Below are 19,298 nucleotides of genomic sequence, written 5' to 3'. Positions count from 1 at the left end.
TCGGCCCCTTCACCTCTTTATCTTCTCACTTATACCATCCAGCTGTCTCCTATCTCTTCAGGTACCCAGCCAATGCCTTTAACTCCTGTGGTCCAGTGTTTTACACACATCCTCCCATCAAAAGTCCAATCCTGAATTGACCCATGTGCCAAACATGGGCGTATGTGTTCTGTATTTGTTACTTGTTTAATGATAGCAGCTCTTGGGGATATGTACTATCTTCATTTTACAGATGAGAAAACCGAGAAACAAAGTACCTGCCTAAAATTACATCAGAGGCTCAAATTGGGCAGCCTGGCCTCAGAGCCTTTACTTCTTCACTAGAGGTTCCATTTCTCTGCCTCAATAAAGAGCGATAACTCCTCTCTTCTAGTGAATCCATCAGTGGGGGTGCCCTGTAAGCCATGTTTCCAGAGCAGTGTGAGTGGCCAACATATCAAATTAAACCGACAAACAGAGAGAAAGATAGAAAATGTGGAGAAATAAAATACGGCGAGAGTAAATCCTTGTGGTATTTGATTCTTTGGTTCTAGTTTCCTGGAGACTTGCTACATCTTTATATTTCTTGTATTTTTCTGAGTCTTTGGATAGATGCCATTTTTTTAATGCCTAAACCTTAGATCCCATGACTGTTTCCCTCATTCTCAGCCAAATTATGTATTATTCTGTAAAGAGAGAAAATAGAAGTTTTCAGACTGGAACTTCTTAGTGTGAAATTGACCTTTTTACTTGTGAGAGGGGCAATCTTTTCCTCCTTATCTCTTATTGCAATTGCAAAGATGTTCTTCCTATTGTCTACCTGTGTTCTGGACCTCACTGACTACTGAATTCTCAGGATATTCACTAGATCCATTATCTATTCTCCTTCCAGAATTTTGTCCTCTCCTTCTAATGCTTCCTTTCTACCCACTTTTAAATACACTCATTTTAAAAATAAACAAAACGAAACCTCTCCTTCAACTTCCAGCTACTTCCCAAACTTTCCTCTGTATAGCTAGAGTTCTCTACATTTGCATTCTTCACTCTCTCACCTCTCACTAAATTTCACCTTTAAACTGAAAGAAATCACCTCTAAGCAAGAGAGAGAAAATGCTAAAGGGCATTTTTTTTTTTTTTTTGCAGGGAAAAATTCGCCCTGAGCTAACATCTGTTGCCAATTTTCCTCTTTTTAAATTTTTCCTCCCCAAAGCCCCAGTGCATGGCTGCATATCCTAGTTGTAAGTCCTTCTAGTTCTTCTACGTGAGCTGCTGCCACAGCATGGCAACTGACAGATGGGTGCTGTGGTTCCATGACCGGGATACGAACCCGGGCTGCCGCAGTGGTGAGAGCGCCGAACTTCAACCACTGGACCATCAGGGCTGCCTGATAAAGGGCATCTTTTTAAACATTAAGTAAACCTTTTATCATAGGATAGTTTTAAATTTACAGAAAAGTTGCAAGAATATTAGAGAGTTCTTGTCTACCCACCCGCAGTTCCCCCTGTTGTTAATATCTTACCTTAGTTTGGTACATTTGTTACAATGAATGAACCAATATTGATACATTACTATTATTAACTAAAGTCTATATTTTATTTGGATTTCCTTAGTTTTTCCTGAATGTCCACTTATTGCTCTAGGATCCCAACCAGGATATCACATTACATTTAGTGGTCATGTCTTCTTGATCTCCTTTAGACTGTGACAGTTTCTCAGACTTTCCCTGTTTTTGATGATCTTGACAGCTTTGAGGGACACTGGCCAGATATTTTCTAGAATGTCTTTCAATTTTGTTTTTTCCAATGTTTTTCTCATGATTGGATTGGGATTATGGGTGGTGGGGAGGAAGACCACAGAGGTAAAGCCCCTGTCTCATTACATTATATCAAGGTTACATGTTGTCAACATGACATATCCCAGTTGATGTTGACCTTGATCACTGGCTGATGAAGTGTTTATCAGGCTTCTCCACTATAAAATTACTAATCTTCTTTTACTTCTGAGGAACATTTTTAACAATAAGAGATTCAAATATTTAATTTTAGAGTATCTAAATAACCGGTGGATTTTGTTACACCTAAATGTGTGTGTGTGAGTTGTCCTTTGTAGAAGTGCACCTTGAGTTTGTATAGGGATGATGTGGCACAGTGACAGGGTGAGACACAGAGAAACCCAAGCACTACAAAGAATAGCAACTTCAAGACCAAGAGAATACAAGCATCTGGGATTGAACAAGTATCCTAGGCTGAATGTGGAACATGAATTCAAGCGAACAGAGAGAGTTATATTCTGTATTATTTGGGAAGCATGTTTAGTTACTGGAACATAAAGACTCTAAATACAAGAGTTCAAATAGGATAAACCTTTACTTCTCTCTCTTACAACAGCCCAGAGACGGGTGGATCGCCAAGGGCTGGAAGGTTAACTTTGCCATCCTCAACACATGGATCAACATCTCTCGGTTAAAGTCAACTGCTCCATTTGTCAACACTGTTAAGCCAATAGGAAGGAAAAAAGAATGGAAGACATCTGCCTTTCTTTCTCAAGGATGGGAGGCAGAAATTGTTCAGGTCACTACCATTCATATTCCACTGGCCTGAACTTAGTAGCCTGACCATGTACCAAGCTACAAAGTAGTGGGGACAACGTAGGGTCTAACTGAATGCCCACACGCTTGCTAAAACTTGGTTAGCTTTCTATGAAGAAAGTATCTAGAAGACAATGAAAACTGGAGAATAAATACTGGTCAAAATGTGCAGATCTTTAACTGAATATCTGGTGCCAGACTGTTTGTTATTTGTTAAAATAAGATGACATCTAGACCAAAGCTGCAACTTGAATTAGCATCTTGTTGAGTTTATGAACCTACATCATTCTCCAACTCCATCCATCCACTAGACATCTCAAACAAGTGAGTCAAATAGGGTTATGATAGACAAAAGTGCATCTGAAATTTTCAAATTTTGATGGTGGCTCTAATCTCTGCTATTCTCCCCAGGTATGAAATATTAATTCTGTTTCAGTATTTTAGTAGGGAAGCCAGTTCTATAGGCTTCCACTTGATTCTTCCTACCATAAAAATCTTCACTTCACGGACCATGGAGTCAAATGTGGGGTTTCTCCCAGTTGCCAACTGTTTGTGTTCCAACTGTGCACTGAGGTGTTGGGAAAATGAAGGTAGGGTGGGTTTCCAAATACGCTGGGCTCACTGTCCCCCAGATTCTATTTAGCTGACTCCTAGAATCTCCCACTCTGATTGGTGGGATGATATGCATTCTGGGACCCAGAGGTTAGAATCAGCTCAGAGAGAGTGTTTGTAAAAACTAAGATGCAGTGTATTCTCCTTTTACAGTTTTCAGACGCTCAAGGAAAGGACCACCAGCCCTTTGCGGGAAGGCCAGAAGAATCTGTAATTCACACCCGTGGCGTCATCTCAGATACCTGGTCTAGGTTGCATGGTCCCCCTTCATATAAAGGTCTTGGGATTGACTGAGAGACTATAGGGCAGCAGAATTTACCACCCCAAAATGTGTCTCTTTGGCTTGATTATTTGGGGCTGATTATTTTCAAGAACAAAAGACTCATGAAGAAACTTTGACTTTCTGCCTAAAAGAATTTAAGATAGAAGGCCTGTTCCAGGAAGGAGCTATCACCATATATAACTATAGGATAATATGAACCAGGTGTGGTAGACAAGAAGGAACCTAGCAAGGCCCACTTGATCAGAGTCCTCTCCATGTCCCATTGTCTCTAGATGGCCCAACAAACATTTGCTTACCAAACATCAACTCTTTTCATCTTCCTATAAATTGCCTCCCTTCCCTTTGAAGGTCCAGACCCCTGCCCCCCTCTCCTTAGTTCAGAATGACAAACATACCTCATTTTGCCTGACAGTCTTTGAAATTTTTCATACTTATGTGAATTCCTCACGCATATGTATTAAACTTTCTTTGATTTTCTCCTGTTAACCTGCCTTCTGTCATTATAATTATTCGACCAGCCATAAGAACCAGAAGGGGAAGGAAGGAATTTTCTCATCACCGCCAAGACTAAGACTAAGTCATGTCATGCTGACATGACTTCTGTTCACCAGTCCTAATTTGCTTCATGTGCACCGATCAAGTAGGATCATAGTAACATCCCTAAACTCCTCAACACAAAGAAAATGAAAAGAGAGTGAGATGCAGAATAAATAATGAGTGGACTTAATATGGGCCTGACACCAACTAGAAACACAGAAACTTAATAGATTTTGGCCTTAAACCATGCTTAAGGTTACACATTTTTACTTAACCATGTCAATTTTTCATAATATACTGAGCAAAATCAATCCTTTCATATCATCATGAAATTGATGACACACAGTTATGCCTGAGCCTGCTCCATTAAACATGAATATATAATACCTCTCTATGAACAAGATCTGCATTATCAATAATTCTGCATTCTCTGAGCATTTTGGAATGTTTTCTTGCAGAGATTACAGTTAAAATACATAAACTCAATCCATGTGTTTTATCATTTACCCATCTAAATGACAAATAGGGGAAAATATATAGGAAAACACATTCATAATTTTCTGACTTACGGAGAAAATGCAATTAACAATAACCATTTCAATATCCACAATTAACTTCTCAATTCTAAGACTGAAATAAATTTTCAAGTATAAGTTAGAACAGTCTTGAATTCCAAAGGAGTCTAAAATGAATATATGGATCTTGAAAATTTGCTGAATTTACTGAAACAAGGTTTTGGATATCTTGAAAAAGTTTCACCTTACTTTTTAGCCTAATTAGAAATAAACAACTTGATTTACTCTTCTCTGTGAAAAGAAATGGGAAGGGGTTTGTTCTGTTATGCAGGAAAAATTAACTTTTATTCAACAAACATCAAAATCATGTCTCCTTTATGCATGCAGGGCAAAATATTTAAATGTACTCTGTGCCTTTCACTACATAAGTGCCATGCTGACAGATTCAATTTAGTTTTAAGATCTACTCTGGCACTGACAGAATGCTAAGCATTTCCTTGCTATAGATCTGCACCATTTTAATTAAAAAATTTTTTTTCTTTCTAATAATGGTCTAACAAAATAGCTAGCCAAGTAAATGCCATTTAAGTGTTCAGGACTGATGGATTCCATTCCATAATTCTGGTTAACCAGGCACTAAAATGATGAGTGGAGAGACCAAGGAATTGGTGAGAGTTTGCTTGGAAGTGCTGATGGCTTCTCAAGGGATAAACGAAAGGAGATGCACTCAGGAATAAGGAGTCTCCACACTTTGTACACAACCAGGGCATTGACAGATGAAGTCAACACGGGCTGATTTAAGGAACGGAGACAAAAACTTTCCTTATGACATCCGTGGAGTTCCTGCACCTACCTGTGCCTCTCCCAGTTATGGAATCAAAGGCTTCTCTTTACGTCTTCAGGTGACTGGAGTTGGGTTTCACTCACCTGAAACCAGAGGTTTCCTGATCAAAATACAGCTAACTCACCGAGTTTAATTAACCCCTTCTAGAGAACACGGTTTCCTTTTATGATTAAATGTTATCTATAAAAACAGACCTTGGGGAGACACTAAGAAATCTTTTTCTTCCTAGAGTGGTGTAATTAGAACAGAAATGATGGGAATGCTTTGCATGAATTTCATGTTGATTAAGATCAGGGAACTGACAGCACTGATACCTGCTGATATAAAACTCAGTAATGATTTTAATTACAACTCTTGAGGTTTTTACCTCTTCTGGAAATAAACATGAAAGTAACAAGTCAACATATATAATCTTCCTGTTTAAATCTTAATTACGAAAAGTACCTGAGTATAGTATTTTAGAAACATGAAGACTCATAGGCTTCTTTCAACTCCTTGGCTTGCCTTATTTTGACATCAAATTGCATGTAATTCTTCCTGCAAGTGTCTGCATGGGACTCATAGATAATTGAATTTAGTAATGCTAAATTTCCTTTTTAATTGAGTTTATCACTAAGTTTGAATCCACAGCCCTGAGATAGCATCAAAAGTAGCAAGAAAATTCACTGACTGTTATTTCCATCTGAATAAAGGCTCCTCAGGCAGCAGGGCGTCAGTGCAGCCTGGCCTCATTCTGCAGTATTGATAAGCCAGTCCACTCTGCCTATAGTTTTTCCTTATTTGATACTCTCAACATTAATACTTTTCTTTCTCCTCTCCTCCCCAAACCTATTTATTAGATATATTCTATATAACTTTGTTTTTCTTTCATTTTAATGATTCTGTCAGAGTCTGCATTTTAAATTGTTCCATTTGTAATAGGGCTGTAAACCGAAAATCGAAGCTTTTCTTTGTAAAGTTTTGCAAAGTTATATATACCAATCAAACCACACATGCTCACAGTTTCTATTTGGAGTTTCATCAATTATCACCCATCCTCAGGCTTAGAGGAATAATTATCCTGCACCCACTTTGATATAATGCTCTGAGCAAGGATCTCACAAATGCTTCCAGAATTCCAAGGTCAAACAGATGAGTAGTTAGATCTGGTGCATTCTATTCGCCTTCACCAGGACACTTGATGAATGATCCCCGCTGGAAAAGGAGTTGACTGGTATTGCTAGCAGAATGTGGGAGCTACAGCCAGTGGCTTTTCTCAACCACAGTATTTGCTGTCCTCCACTGTCTTAGTACCTACATCCAACCTAAAACAGCCTTTGTCCTTTACTAGGTATGGTAGGCAGAAGACAAGGAATGCAGGTGGCCTCCATGAGCAGGAGAAGACAAGGACAGATTCTCCCCTACAGCCTCCGGAAGGAATGCAGCCCTGCCGGCCCTTTGATTTTAGCCCTGTAAGATCTCTTAGGACTTCCGACCACCAGAACTATAAGATAATAAATGAGTGTTCTTCTGAGTCACGAAGTTTGTGGTAATTTGTTACAACAGCAGTAGAAAACTTATACGTGGGCATCCTACACTGCACAGCAATAGAGCTGAGCATGTGGCTTTTCAAAGCAAGTCCTTTGTGATTTTAATTAGTTAATTAATGTAATTAATTATGCTTTAAGTTTTCACTAAAAATTAAATTTCACTGAAGGAGATGGCAGGCACAACTTGAGAAAAGATATATGACTTTCATTAATGTAAACACTATAATGCAGATTTCATAATCAGACCCACAAGTTTGTGAACCCAACTTCTCCACCTCCAGTTCCAGTCTTCAAGTGTGAGAACTGATAACCATCTCTGTTTTTATTTCTTTGAGTAATTACCTGTATACCACCAAATGATACCTTTCTACTGCTATTTTTCGATTTGTCACCTCTATATAATGATCTTCTGTTATGATACATGTAATCTACTTACATTACAATATCTTCCCCTTATCCCATCATTTTTTATAATTGTATCAGTATACAGACATTCTCTATTGGTTACTGTTATGGATTGAATCGTGTACCTCCAAAATTCATATGTTGGAGTCTTAACCCCTATTACCTGAGAAAGTCACCTTATTTGAAGACTGGGTCTTTACAGAAGTAATCAAGTTAAAATGAGGTCCTTAAGGTGGGCTCTAATTCAACATGACTGCTGTCTTTAAAAAAAGAAGAAATGTGGACACCAGACAGACACGTATAAAGGAAGACGATGTGAAGGGATTCAGGGCCAATGCCGCGTGAAGATGAAAACAGAGATCGGGGTAAGCCAAGGAATGCCGAAGACTGCAGCAAACCACCAGAAGCTAGGTGAGACCCATGGAGCAGATTCCTTCTCGCAGCCCTCAGAAGGAACCATCCCTGCCAACACCTTGATCTTAGACTTCTAGCCTTGAGAACTGTAAGACAATACATCTGTTTTGTCTAAGCCACCCCACTTTGTGGCACTGTTAAAGCAGCCCTAGAAAACTTACACAGTTACCTTTATAACCTGAAACAATATACATTGCAAAACCAATTTTCTTGCTTTGTTGTATCAGAGGAAAAAGGACACAGGTGTCTGGGAAGAGAAGAGGACTTTGGACTTATCCATTGTTTTATCTATTAGGCTGGAACATGGAAGGGATGTCATTTGCCCAAAACAGACACCTATGAAGACTCTCATCTTGCCCCATAGGGCCTCACCCACTTCATTCATTTGGGAGGAAAGACAGTAAAACCCAAGCCAAGAGCAGGGAGAGAGGAGGAAAGACTGAGAGTACAGTGCCCTTTCTGCTCCCCACCAACCTTCCCCCTCCGCCACGATCTCCCTTCCCTTACCAAACCTTTTTAGGATGGGAATGATTCACAGGTGAGGACATTCGCAGGTCCCCATTTCCATATAATACAAATAGACCAGTGGTTCTCAACTGGGGGGGTTTTTGTCCCCCAAAGACACATGGCAATATCCAGACATGTTTTTGGTTGTCACAGGTGGAAGGGCGCTACTGGTATCCAGTGGGTGGAGATCAGGAATGCTGCTAAACATCCTACAGTGCACAGGACAGCCCCCTACAGCAAAGAATCATCTGGCCCATAATGTCCTTAGTGCCAAGGTTAAGAAATTCTGCATTAGAGGAGGGGGTGGACTCTCAATGGAGAGAACATTCCAAGAGAGGCTGCCTGTATCCTTGCCTGTAATCCATTCTTATCAGCAGCTCCATCTCGGGGGAGGAGTGAGGGAGCTGGCAAAGAGAAGGGAAACGCGCAACGGGGCATCCCTGGAGAGGCTAGCATATAGCTCTGTTTTGACTCTTGTCATGCTATTCTGAATGTTTTGACACCCCTGACAATTTTGAGGGTGCTCCCTTAGGCAGCACACGTTATGTTTGTACCCCTAGTTTCTAGCACAGATCTCAGCACAAAGCATACACTTAACCAACATTTCCTAAATTAACGGAAAGTGTTTCCATTCCTAACACCAAGTACTAGAATAAATAGTAGTGCCATTTTTTACAGTTAAACATATAGTATCTACATAGCTTTCTGTTACTGCCATTCCCACTTTTCTATTGGTTAGGAATGGTGGCACCTCTCTCTGAGTCTTCACTTATAAATCCCTTATACGACATTGATAAGTAAAATGAGCAGCCCTGTGAATTTCATCACTCTTTATAATTTCTTTATGGCCCTTCAGAAATGATTTTTATTTGAATAACAACGCAAATATATTATAATTTTAGAAAGAGCATCACCATGCTAAATATTTTATATGCATGATTTGTTAAGGCTCACAGGGTAACGACAATTCCTACCCCATTTTACACTTGTCTTCCAGTGCAGAGAAGTTAAGATACAGAGCCTTGGGGGGGGGTGGGCAGGGGTTGCTGAGGATTCCCACCCAAACAGTCTGCCACCAGACCTCATAATCTTAACCAACACTCTATATAATGCCTCCAACCTTGTGCATGAATGACTGCAGTTAGTTTTATGAGGTGGTTATTATTATCTCTGTTTCACAGCGAGGGCATTAAAATCCTGCATGGTTAAGTCAGTTGGCCCAGAACCCCCAAGCAAGAAATGGCAGAATCAGGATTCAGTTCTGTTTAACCACAGAGCCCATGGCCCCGACTTCAAGACTCTCCCCTCTCACCCTTTCTATCTACTGTCTTTGCACAGGTCTTTTTCCTCCTCTAGATGGCAATCTCCTGGAGGAAGAGCACGTGCCTTCTCCATTTCTTCTTTCCTCCCTCGCTCCTCCCATATTCTTCTTCTCCTCGGATTTTGCCCACTGACTTGTCATGCCTCCCTGCAAGAGTGGGCTTTCTGTCTTCCAGGAATCTTGGTGGCCATTATTTCGTCTTTGCCACCCTGCCTCTGCTTACGGCTCTTTCCTGCCTCCACTGCTTTGCTGCCCCTGTACCCCACCCTACCCGAGGACTAGTCCTGAGAGCTATGGCTCCAGAGTGAGCAGAAGGGTGAATGGAACCAGCTCCCTGGTGTTTTCTTTAAGTGCATCAACTTGCAAGAAGTACAACCACAAACGACTGTGGTTCAAAGGCATGAGATCTCTTTTTCCAATTTCTTTTGGAGAGATTGTGTTGCCACAGAATGCTATCATGTCAAATGAAGTGAAGTAGGATCACTGTTATTACTCTCTGATAATTGAGCAACGTTGCCCAAAGACACCCGGAAAAATCTTAAAAGATAGACCTATTATGTTCTAATCTGTTGCCTCACATGTTTTCACCCAGAGAAGGAGCAAAATTTATTTATAGAATTGAGCTGAATATTGTCTAAAACATATTTTCTGTCTCCTCCCCAATCAGGTTTTCAGAAAGGACAAAGTAACACCTTAGAAAAGGATCAGCAATAGCTGTTTGCAAACAGGAGATGCATCAGAAGAAATGGAGTGTTCTCTTTTTCAACATCTAAAATGCTAATACCTAAGATGCTAATACCTCAGAGAGCTCTCCTAAGCATTTGGTCTCAATCTATGATTTGCTTTGCCTGGCAGATTCTATTTGATGTTTTTTAGTCACCAGTGAAGCAGTACTTTAGACTTCAAACGCACTTCAGAATCAGTTGACTTGAGTCAGAAATCTTTTGCATTCACACAGCATGAGTCAGGGCACCTAAAGGAGTTTGCTGGAATATTTCTCAACCCCTTCCACTCAAGGAAAGTTTGTGCAACAACTTTCCTTACGAAACCCTTCAGAATTTTTGCTGAAGTTTTAAAAATGGCTTTTCAATATATCTCATTCGGCTTTCTATTAAGAATCCCCTCTTTACATTTGAAGAATAATTATTTTTTAACCTAGCCATAGTTGAGCCAAACTTCAACAACAACAACAAAACATTTCACCAAGTTATAGTTCACTCTCATTTAACCAAAATAAAAGTCAAGGAAATTGTTTTGTATTTTTAGAGACAATTATAGTTATTAAAATTCAATGGACTTTGGGATTCAGTCTTACTGTTCTGAATACAATATGAAAATTTATATTTTGACTGAGATTTAAAATTTCATCAGTCATTTTCAAGGACAAGTATTTGAGAATGCCAAACTTTCTATGAAATTATAAGTATTTATGAATAAAAATGTGATTATAGCTTGGTAGCCAATAACAGAGAAAGGACTCATTAAACTTTACATTCTGTGGGCTCTCCTGTTTAATCAGTAACTAATGGCCTGGCCTCATCCCTCTGCCAGGTTTAATTGGTTGGAATGGATTGAAATGGATTAGAAATAAAGTACAGTTCTGCTTGGAAACAGCTAGGTCTGCTTTGATGACACTTTCAGCTAGTATTAAAATTAATTTAAAAAAAATACTAGGGAAAGATGCCACAATCCCCCTTTTGCCACTTCCAATCAACCAGAAAACCAAATAAAGTATATATGTTTTTCAAAAGCAAAGCAAATTTTGTTTTTTAAAACAAGTTATTACCACTGAAAGGTTATATCTCCCTGCAGTGCCAGGCCCGCAGCGTTCTTTGTTTAACCATATGACTAAATAGCTAATTACAGAATTCTGCATGTTTACACCAACTGTAAAACAGAATTGGGAAATGTGGAAAATATTCTAACGTAAATTGTTTTGTTATAGCCTACAGCAGTAGTCAGTATTTACCAGTGACCATGTTCTTATTCTTGTGTTTACTTGGCTTATAACTTTACAAAAATCTATGAAATACACACAAAAAATTTCCAATACTAAACACAACTTTGTCGACCTCCAGTGTGGGCTTTCTGTCCCTTACAATACAACACACCTTCTATTTTTTTCCTTTTGACCATAAGTAATTTGAGAACATATCCACTTGGTCTTTAGAATATTCTGAAAAGAAGGAAGATGCAGTTCATAGGCTCAGCTAGGAGAACTGGAAATGATCAACATTTTTCTGGGACAGAGACTGTGTTATAAAATTGTGACATCTGTGTTGCCAGGGTAGTAGGTGGGGGTCAGAGGTTTCGAGGTACCTGTATTAGTGTGCTTGAGATGCTATAACAAAACATCATAGACCAGGCGGTTTACACAGCATACATTTATTTCTCACAGTTCTGGAAGCTGGGAAGTCCAAGGTGCAGGCAGATTTGGTTCCTGGTGAGACCCCTCTTCCAGGCTTGCAGATGGGCACTCTCTCACCGTGTCCTCATATAGCAGACTCTGTCTTCCTCTTATAAAGCCACTAATCCCAGCATAAGGGTCCCGCTCTCATGACCTCATCCAACCCCAACTACCTCCCAAAGGCCCCACCTCCAAATATCATCCCATTGGGAGTTGTGGCTTCAACATATGAGTTGGGGGGGAGGGGGTTGACACAAATCAGCCCATGGCAGCACCTTAGCCTCCCCAGTTCCCTTTGGAAATCAGGATCTCCTGAATGAGAGAAGGATGCCAATGTTGATTCAGAGCCTCTCAGAATTTTGGATAAGAACCCTCAGTAGCTGTGGTCCATCACCTTGGAGAGAAGAGTCCCAGCCATGGTGGTGGGGAAACAAAGCCGCCACTTTTAGGAGAAGTTCCTACAGTGGAGAAGAGTTGGAATCAAGGGTGCAGAATGGGCATCTAGACTTGGAAGATGGGAAAGCACAAAGGAAGAAAAACTTCCTGGGGTGATAACACACTTCGTGTTATAAAGAAAAGAACGGAGAAGAAAGGGGCTCCGGATGAGTTGACAGAGAGAGGATCATTCAGCAGGAGATGTAAAGCAGAATGAAACTCATGGCAGAAAAAAACAGGAATTCCGTAGAACAAGCAATGATAAAAGGAAAGAAATAGCAGGAACGAAAAAAGGGCATGCACACAGAGGCAAGAAATTAGAAGGATGTCGTTCTGAAAATGCAGGTTGGAAAACTAAATGGTTAAGGAGAGACAGCTGACAGAGAAGCAAGTCAGAGGGGGCAGTCAAGAACTAGGTGTCAGACTGGTGAGAAGGGAAGGGGACTGAATGGAAAAGTGGAATGAAAGGCGTTAGTTGCTGAGAAAATAGGATGAGGTTTCTAAAGAGTTTAGCATTCAAAAGAGTCAAGACCAGATTTAAATACTTGGGAAGTCATTTGTATTACCAATGATATTATCGACACCAGGAGATAGTGAGTTTCCTGAAGTCCAAAGAATCAAATCCCTGGTATTCTCTATGCATCACCTCTTGGGCTTATTGACTGGCCAGTGCCCATCTCAAAAACATTTTTAGTTTACTAAAAATTGCATATGCAATGCCAATTTTGTAGCATCATCTGACCCAACTCACTTTCATGCTGAAGGTCTTTCATTTCTCATTTACTCTTCTTTCTCCTTGACTGCCTCTTTCTTCTGGTTTAAGAGGCACTGCATGCTCATTATATGCAGTATCTCTCAAGAGCACCTTGGATTCTCAGAGAAAAGGAGCTAAATTAAGGTAACGAATATACACAGATATGCTTCTCAGATTCTGAAATGGAGCAAAAGCATCTTCCAGACCCACCCAGTTGGACCATTAAAGATCATGTTAAAGTCTTTCTATATCTATAAAATGTATAACCATCATAATAGAGGGATTCTATTGAGATAGGAAATTAAGTTGCTGTTTTATGATTTGAATAATAAGAAGCCTATTTGGCATAGCAGTGTGCATTATACTTCCTGCAGCATTCTCGCAAACATCATCTTGCCTGCCCGCTGGTTCATTGACAGATATTTCATGTTCCCCTCAAAGTCTTTGGAGGAATGTTTTCTGAACTGCCTTATGCACAATCCTTGATGTTTTCAATGTCTCACCCTTCTAATAATTCAAAAAAGAGGAAAATGGTTTCAAAATCTTTCAGATTAGAGTTTTACTGACGTTTTCCCCAGCATAGTCTACTTATGTCAAGTTCACCCTTCCCATGTAAATAATGAGATCTGCTATAGTCTAAAAGTTCAATGTTTAGAGAAGCACATTAATGATGCAGGTCTTGCAACCATGAATGGTTCTCCAGTGATCTGACACTATGAGCATCAATGTGTAGCAACGCTAGCAAACATAAAGGAACCTAAAACTGAAAGGACTCTGACCTATTTTATTTTAGAAATAACTGTGCCAGGAAGAATAATTTTATGTCCCTGTTCATTACTTTAAAAAAAAATTATTATCATTTCCTTAATCGTTAGAACTTTAGCTATATATAATTAAACATTTATCAGTTTGGGGGAAGAATAGAAAATTTGGGGTTTTGCATCCATCTCTCTGGATTTTAATAATTCTTTTACTATCAAGAGTTCTTACAGGGATAACATGAGTGAATTTGGTCAAGATACAATTGATAGCAATGTCCACTCTAACTTGAGACTTTTTTTTCCAAGATGCATAAGGTGTTCATGGAACCGATTTATTCTTAAAAGCCAGAACATCTACAAGAGACAATCAGAAGACTGAGGGGTGGGACAACACTCTGGAAATGGCATCTTGTTTACATACAGGTTAAGTTTGCTCTCGAATTGTCGAAATGCACAAGGTACACAATTATGATTCTTCATTATGGTAGTGGGAACGTGTTCATCACGGACCCCTATCATGACTTCCTTGATCTTTATCACGTTAAAACATGAAATATTTGTGCAACAGACAAGCAAGGAAAAGATGGTAAAGGATTCAGTTAGGAAACCAGTAGGTTGAAGGAAAACCTATTCTACTCACGAGTTATATATTAAGTTGTAATTTTCAGAAACCACGGGATGAAAATTTTCTTTCTAAATCAATCCCAATACTTTAACAATATAAGGTTTATTTTTTGAAAAAACTAAACTGTAACTGGGAAAAATAAGTATAATGGTGCAGAGCAATTTTTCTCTCAGATGAGTCTGGTAGGATGTTCAACAACATAAACATTTTACTTCAAACTTGGTCATTATGAATGTACAAACGGGGACATGCAGAGACTTCTAAGTAGAAAGGTATTGTTTTTAATGCACATTTCTATATATGTGTATCACTTACACGATAAGCTCAGATACATCCCCTCTATGCTATTAGCAGGTATATCTGCTCAAAACAAATTCTGAGCATGTCAGTTTTCCAATCCAAAACGCCCCGTGCTTTCCCAGTTCATGAAGATTAAAAGCTGATTTCTTATTTCTTATCATTGCATTCAAAGTTGTTCCAAGTCAGACCTTAGTCATTGTTCCAACCTCCTAACTCACCACCTGTGCTGCACACTAGCCTCCTTCCTTCTAGCAACCCTTCCTGCTCACCGTATCCATAACTTCAATTACAGTATTTTCTCTCCCTCAAATGCCCTTCAGTGTCCTCCACCAGTATCCACTTCTCCTTCAAGGCTTAGCTCAAACATTATCTCTTTTATTAAGCCTTCCTCAATCCCTCCCTACAGTCACAATTAATTAGCTCTGCCTCTGTGTTCAACAGAATTATAAATTGGCTTCTATTATAACTCGCAGACTCTAACTCTACTGTATGTCACTGGTAGGAGCCTCAACTCAGCTGTGACCTCCAAGGATAGAAATCGTTAATTATCTGGTTATGGGTCTCATTCTCGTAGAACCAGAATCCATGAGAGCAGAGTGTGGAAGTGGTGGTGGGAAGCTGGTACATACCCCTGGAAGCAGAGGTCCAAGAAAGGGGCCCAGCAATGTTGCATATTACAGCTGGTTTGCCTTGATGGGATGCTGTTCTGATCACCTCCTGGTTACCCTGTTGGAGAAGGAGGGATCCTTCAGCCTAAACTGTACAGGATGGCTGAACCCACGACATCCAACACTGGACATGACATGGACAGCAGTGTATTAGTCATATATACATACATTCTAGGAGAGAAGAATGCCACCTGGCATGCAGGGCCACATGGGGCTGCACCTGGGAGCAGAGTAAACCGGCAAGGCCTATGGGAGGCAGGCTTTATAGTAACAAGAAGGTGAAGTTCCCTCTCGTTCCCATGGGAAGGTGTGATTGGCTGGTTTGAATAACTTTGCAGGCTTGCCAGGAGGTGAAACCTGTTAGGTTGAGTACCAGTGAGATGAAGCTGGTCCATCTGTTAGGAGAACTAGCCTGCAAGAAGCCTTTCCTACAGTGTGGGGGGCATATCTGGTGAGAGTGGGGGAACTCACAGTTAGAACTTTGGGGTCCTGCGAGGCTTAAAGATGTTAAGGCAGTACTTGAAATTTTAGGCACTACAATACAGAGTCTAGCAAATTCTTTTTTTCTCTTGTTCTAAAATTGTGTTCTGGTTTGAGGCAGATGGCCCTGTCTGGAACAATGCTTGTAGACATTGTTTAATGAAAGTTTTGGAATGGATCAAGATAACGGGGCAACTTTGAAAAGCCCCATCACTATGATATGTGCTATAGTGTTGTTTCGTTTGTTTTATTTTTCAGTAGTGATGATAATTTGGAGAGGATCCCATCATTTTTTCTTTTGCATTCTAGAAACCTGGAGGAAAACAGAAGTAAATGAAAAATAGGGGTCTCTGTGTCCAGTAGAGGCTTGCAATAGAGCAGGAAAGGTGAAACAATTATATAAATACTGCTAATAGAAAGAGGTCTCTGAGGAGTGAAGTAAAAGGCAGGCAGCATCAGAAGTTATCAGGTATAAATGGAGCAGAACAGACACAGGTGGCTCAAAGATGGACTGCAAGTGTGATCTCGAGCTCTTAGCACAGTGTGTCCTGTTTAAGCATGTTAAGCAATTCAAGGTCTTTATTGCCTGTAAGAAACCACAGCGCATTTCTCACACAGTGTTTCTTACATAGTAGTTCCATGTTGTTGTGTGGGATGCGTGTAGAACATAATCTCATAAAATGGTTTCCTTCTGCACTAGTTTTCTATGCTGCACCACAAATTTCCAGAATCTTAGTGTATTAAAATAACCCCTGTTTCCTAGATTGCTAATTCACTATGTTACCACAGGTTCACTGGGTCCTCTGGTCAGGGTCTCCCCAGGCTGAAACCCAGGTGTCGACAGGGCTGCATTCTCATCTAAGGCTTGACTAGGAAACAATCTATTTCCAAATTCATTCAGGTTATGAGAGAATTCAGTTGCTTGCAACTGTAGAACTGAAGCCTCCATTTCCCTGCTGACTGTCGGCCCCTAACAGCCATCCAAAGGTCTTTGCCACGTGGTCCGCGCCATGGGTATATAACATGGTGCTTTGCTTCTTCAAGGCCAGCAGGAGAGTTTCTTGCTTGCAATGTTTCCCTTCAGGAAAGTCCTGGACCCTCTTTAAAGGACCTGCCTGATTAGGTCAGGCCTACCCAGCATTACCTCCCTTCCATTAACAGAAGTCCACTGTCTAGGGACCTAAATTACATCTACCCAATCCCTTCACCTTCATTATATCCTTGATGTAGTCACAGGAGTGCCACTCATCATACCCACATGCAAGGGGCGGGGGTTATACAGGGTGTGACACCAGGGGGCAGGAATCCTGGGGACCAGTTTAGAATTCTGCCTACCACACCCTCCCCTTCTAACACTGAGCTCTGTTTGCAAAACAATACACAAACTCAAAAATCCGAGACCAGTAACAGATGCAGAAAGATCTCTCAAATTTTGCCCCCTCTAATAACAAAGGTCAACACAAATATCGTTCTGGGTGTCACTTTTCTCCAAATGCTCGTCATCTCTAACTTTTACGAAACACTGAAGAATAAACAAATTTTTTTCCTCGGCACTTTCAAATTTTGAAAGCCTTTCCCTGTCAATCTATAGCAGGTTCCAGGTCGGGTGTGCAAGGATGGGCACCCTACCAGATGGTTAATAAGAGATTCCTCAATTCCTGCCCTACGAAGGGGTATCATTATATCCATCCTCCTCCCTCTGTATTTATGGGGCTGGAGTTGTACCGTAAGAGAACATACTAAATGGCTAGAGGAAAAAAACAAAACAAAAACTAATAAACATGTTCTTAATATCCAAAGATAAATATCTCACATGGCACTAGGTTTCTGAATGAGTCAATGAGCTTAAAGCACATAGCGGGAAAATTACAACTAACTAGAACCAAATTTTTTAAGCAATGCTATGAGAAAAGACCCTGCAGTTTATAATAAAAGATTATGTTGCAATGCTGGAGAGTCAAATGGTAATCAGCAGAGGCCAAAGAGACAATAAATATGGACACTTGCAGTTTCAGGACACCTAGCCATGAGATTTGTTTTTCTCTTTTCTTTTTCTTCCTCCTCCTTTTCTTCCTCCTCTTCCTCTTCTTCTTCTTCTTGTGTAGAATTAAATTTTAGTCAATGTTTGGATAGAGTTTCATTTGGATGACCATGTGATTAATTGCTTAAACCAAACACGTCTGAGAGTGAAAGGGGGTGCTAAAAATAATTAATAAGTGCTAACTGATCCACAAAAGGGGACACCAGAACCGTCTCCAGCAAACTGGGAAGCAAGGTATCCTAGCTGGAATGCATACACCAAGATCATTGACTTGAAGCCTATCTTGACTTTTGAGCCAAGTGCTTCTATAGCAGGCCTCCTCACTGCAGATACAAAGTGAAATCTTCAATTTCTCTGAGTATTCAAAAGATCGATGCTCCAAAACGCATTCATGCATTCACTCATTCATTCATCATTCAACAGGTGATTATTGAAATGTGAGATTATTGAGACTAAGACTGCATAGTGACAATGTATCAGAAACAGGGTGGGTGAGGGTTAGGCGAGATCTGATTCTAAGCTCAGTACTTACACTCCTTTATAAGTCAGGAGACGCTTCACATGAATAAAAATCCTTGTCTTGCAGGATTGTCAAGAAATTAGAAGTTGCATACATAAAATCCTTAGCAACATTCTGGCATGTGGTAGCAGCTTAATAAATAGTAGCTACTGTTAGATACTGGCACACTTTCTCTGATTCTCAAGAAGGCTTATGGCAGCTATGACTTACTAAAGAAGATGGAAGGCAGCTCCAGCTCACAGGCAAAACCCCTCTACCCAAAGAATTTACCGTCTCTCTGGGGAGATTAGAAGAGTATGCTCAGGAAAGCAGCCTAGAGTAGGAGGGACGACTGGGATAAGCGTCTCCAAGAAAGTGCTCTGTATAACCTTGGAATGGAGAGGTAACTTCTAGCCGGTGCAGTGAAAGAAGCATTGCTTCATGGAGGAGGGAGCATTAGAGCAGTGCCATGAAGACGGGGTGCAAGAACCAGAGGTAGTGGGGAGGGGATTGTAACCAAAAAAACAGCATGCACCAATACTCTCAAGTGGGAAACTGCAAGAGGTTTATACAGAACAAGAGGTAACCTGATTGGCCGGGGATACCTGCTCATATAAGACCATAGCTGGAAAAGGGTACATAGGGCGATACTGCATCCTCAAAGACCAGCTGAGAGTGGAAGATTTTATCAGGGAGAGAAGGGGATTGAGATGCCTATGGCTCAAAGGACGTAGTGTATACAACTGAAGAATAAAGGGCACCATCACAATGTCTTGTGTTTGCAGGGTTTGTGCG

The 19,298-nt window shown here is 40.3% G+C and overlaps 1 long non-coding RNA gene across 1 annotated transcript in view; it reads right to left on the bottom strand.

The window, feature by feature from the left end:
* Positions 1–4,564: 4,564 nt before the first annotated feature.
* The window catches only part of LOC131400710 (uncharacterized), a 37,272-nt gene continuing 22,538 nt past the window's right edge, over positions 4,565–19,298 (bottom strand). The window contains exons 3-4 of the long non-coding RNA XR_009217421.1: positions 5,367–5,440; positions 4,565–4,804 (exon numbers count right to left, since the gene is read on the bottom strand). This is a non-coding gene — a long non-coding RNA (uncharacterized LOC131400710). The remainder of the gene's footprint in view (positions 4,805–5,366; positions 5,441–19,298) is intronic.

Source organism: Diceros bicornis, chromosome X (assembly GCF_020826845.1).
Source record: "Diceros bicornis minor isolate mBicDic1 chromosome X, mDicBic1.mat.cur, whole genome shotgun sequence".
Lineage (NCBI taxonomy): Eukaryota > Metazoa > Chordata > Mammalia > Perissodactyla > Rhinocerotidae > Diceros > Diceros bicornis.
The sequence above is the reverse complement of the archived record's forward strand: the minus strand, read 5'-3'. Positions and strand labels throughout refer to the sequence as shown.